This window comes from Papaver somniferum, chromosome 3 (genome assembly GCF_003573695.1).
Source record: "Papaver somniferum cultivar HN1 chromosome 3, ASM357369v1, whole genome shotgun sequence".
In the NCBI taxonomy this organism is placed as follows: domain Eukaryota; kingdom Viridiplantae; phylum Streptophyta; class Magnoliopsida; order Ranunculales; family Papaveraceae; genus Papaver; species Papaver somniferum.
In genome coordinates, this window is record NC_039360.1 from 205,795,360 (window position 1) to 205,799,232 (window position 3,873).

At 35.8% G+C, this 3,873-nt stretch overlaps 1 long non-coding RNA gene across 1 annotated transcript; it reads right to left on the reverse strand.

Moving 5' to 3' along the window:
- Positions 1–644: 644 nt before the first annotated feature.
- LOC113358492 lies at positions 645–3,289 on the reverse strand. The gene is made up of 2 exons (XR_003364577.1): positions 1,686–3,289; positions 645–1,529 (listed from the first exon to the last, which is right to left on the reverse strand). It is a non-coding gene; the product is annotated as an uncharacterized LOC113358492 (long non-coding RNA).
- Positions 3,290–3,873: the final 584 nt, after the last annotated feature.

Here is a 3,873-nt window from a genome sequence, read left to right on the forward strand (position 1 = left end):
ATCTTTCTCCATCTATCTATTTTGGCTTCCTAAACTATTCAAAGATCAGCTTCTATTAATTTGGGATGATGATGTACAACATGGAATTAATCGTGATTTTTCTGGCCATCAGTATACTCACCGTATTTGGATTTGGATTGTTAAACGATTGAGGTAGGGGTTTCTACGTAATACTAAAAACTAAGCTATTTTGGTATGGATTTTATTTTGCATTATATCTCTATGTTTTGATATATAGGGGATTTTCGCATAATACAAACTAAACTATATTTTAGTGTTAGATCGTATGATTTGTTTGTGTGACTTTTCATTAATTACTATGATTAGTAAAATTTGGTTTGAGAACGTATAATATGAATTATGGCTAGCTTGTTTTATGTACATGAAGTAGCATTGAATAATAGTGCATACAAATATGATTTTGATCTGTACTGTTTTACACTACCGTTGCATGATTTGGTGTAAAAGAAGACTAACTTGTCCCGCGTATAGTTTTCCATCTCACTTACTCTAATTGACTTGCCATACTATAGAAGCAAGTTGGTGAACCTAGTGTCTAGTTACACCAGAAGACAAAGGAAACCGTTCAATTAATTATATGATAATATTAATTCTATATACTCATCTAAGCAGTTGATTACCGATTGAGGGGGTTAAACAATCTTGATTATAATATCAAATTCATACACTAGCCATTATACATCTATTATGAAACTGATAAGAACCTAGCCAGGGTTCTACCGGAAGGGGAAGACAGACCAAGAAATGAAGGATAAACCTTGATTCAACTATTCGATATTCCAAGACCAATACCCTATCTGGGTATATAATTGTTTACAAGACACTCCAGGAAAAACTTTTACATGACTAGGACAATAAATAAAAACAAATAACCAAACACTTGAGCCACGCAGATGGACCTGTAATGCCGCGCTAACTCTAATAAGCCATCCTTGGTCACGTTTGTGGCCAAGTCTTATCATTCCTGTCCCCTTCAGAGCAACCTTGTCCTCAAGGTTTAAAGTCCATAAGCATCTTGAGCTGAATACGAAGATCTTTAGCGACAATTAGTAGGCCTGGTACTAACTACTTGAAAAAATCCTATTCTTCCATGATTCAGTAGCAAAATAGAGATTGTGTTGCTGGCAAACTACAAGGATCCGTTTGTATAGTTGTAGACTATAGAATAACCAGATTCTCACCTTCAGAATCTTGTCAACACGAGCTACCCTCTCACAGAAAAACACTTTCTCAGAGCGCCATTTGTGTCGAATATGAAACCTAGCGAAACATGGCAAGCATCGACAAGCATTAACCAAGGTGTGATTACCATTTAGATTATAGTTCGGAAATATCGTACTCGTCTTTTCTTTGACCTGCAATGGCCCAATATAGAAAAAATCCTTCATCCTCAGTAAACCAATCATTTATTTGCACTCTTGTAATGTAATCTTTCACGCACAGAGCTCTCCCAACTAGCTTGCTATCCATCGTAGAATACAAATTTGCCATTAAAACTGTCTCATTCCCTGAAAAACTCCCACAGGCTTCCGATGTGAGAAAATAAAAGTGCAAGAAGAAGCCAGTTGTTGAGAAATAAAATCGAGTTTCAGAAATTCTGGGAACTGGAGTCGTAGGCACTAAAAGAAATTTAAACCCATTCAAAAGAATTTGTAGCACATTACCTTCTTGTCTATCAACTACAACCCTGAATAATTCCCTCATGGATAAAATCGCATATGTAGCATCTAATATCGTAGAATGAGAATTCCACAACATGGTTTCACCAATTTTACCTCGATCAAACAACATTCGACAATAAGCAGAATCGGGAGAAACGGCACATTCATAACTAATTTGTTTTAGGTCATTTACCTTGTTAGGTATGCAAGCTTCTTTAAGAATTTGGTCAAAATAAACAACATCCAAGAGCAGCAGCACATGATAAGAAGAAGCTCGAAGTTGCACTTTACAGACCCCATGATAGAGAAATCATTCTTGTGCTTTCCCCACCCCATACTTTTTTAGAACTTGAGTGACCACTGTATTCCAGAACACAATACCCCAGTGAACTACTGTGTCCAGCCTTTGATAAGCTTGCTCAATATCAACCACTCTTGTCAACAAGAATATCAAGAATTTCTTTCTTACCGACCTTTTAATAAATGGTTTATTGTGATCACCATAATCACCCTTTTTTCCCAGCACAAATGCAATTAGATACAATAACAAAAAGTCTATCGGGTACCCATGTTTTAAAATAAGCTTACGAACAGTTTCAACATGGTGGTTAGCCATTGATATAGAACAGACCATCAGTATAAACAAATAAGAAGTAAGTAATTCCCAACAGAAAGTATAATCACTAGCATAGTAAGAGTACCCATCAATGAGTTCAAATTCTTTCCCACGATCAAAAATCCTGCGAGTGCAGTCGAGACAAGGATAGTAATAATTCTTGGCCTCATACATTTGCGGCAATTGTTTCATCACTACTATCCAGTTTTCAATAACCCTATGAAGCATTTTACCAAACATTTGCTAAGCAATACTAGAAACACCATTACACCATAAATCTGACCAGTACCCATGTCTGTAAATCAACTCTTGAACAAGTTCTTTATAATATCCATCCAACAAATAACCATCACGAGATTTATCATGGTTTTGTCCCGATGAAATTGAAGAATCTAGGATGAAATCTGTTACCACTTCTGAGTTAATTGGGATTGCTACAAATTCTTCGCTGACAATTTCCTTTACAATCTTTGTTGCTTCTACAAATTCTTCTTCGAAATCATCTAGAGAACCCTCTTGACTCAATTTTATAAGTGGTGCAGCTGGTTCATCATAATGATTTTTTCCAAATCGTTTAAGCAAAGAAGTTGAAAACCATACCCAAGACTATATTGGCTCCACTGATTTCATCCATTTGTACCACTGTAAAGCCTTACCATCGAGATGAAAACCTTCGGTTTTAACTTGTTGTAATGGTGGTGTTTCATAAAATTTGAAACACAATTCAGCTTTATAGATCCAATCTTCAGGATCAGTTCCATCGAAGTATGGAAAAACTAATTTTTCCACTCCATCATTTTATTTTCTATCACTCGATCCTGTATTCACAGATGAAGATGTAGACTCTAACATTCTTATAAATCGATTGCTAGATTCATCCATGGGTGATACCTGATTAGTGAGATCCAGTAGATGCTTCTAATATTTGTTGGATGGATATTTCTTAGACAGTCGGCTAATATTTCTTAGACCGAAGATTATTAATTTCTTAGACAATCCGCTAATATTTCTTGGATGGATGCAAGGACGGACCCAAAAAGGATAAATGTTCTTTTAAAATCCGGGCCAAAAGTGTAAGTCGAGCAGATTTTTTTTTTTTTTTGTGGCCTGTGGGATGGGAAAGCTACCTGGGCTAAAGCCCCCTTTAGCTCAGCTGTAGGTCCGTCAATGGATGGATGATTACCCAATTTCACTACACCGACAATCCGCTAATATTTCTTAGACCGAAGATCATTAATTTCTCTTCTTTAAATCTTTTACATGTAAATAATACTTTTGTACTCGCATTAATATTTTTATTCGTCGCAACACAAATTATTATCTCATTCACTTTTCTTAAAAGAGTTGTTAAGACTTCACTGGCAAAATTCTTATTTAATTGGTAACAATGTTAAGTTTGTTAACCAGGTTATTTCCATTCTCATTAATATATTTCTTCCATTGCATGCAAAAGTGCCAGTACTTGCTAAGAGGTCAGGATAAAACTGCCGGTGGGTAGTAGATGTGTATGTTGAGATCAGGTATCCATAATAGCTACCGTGTTTATGAATACCGGTGTGGTCACAATAGCTATTG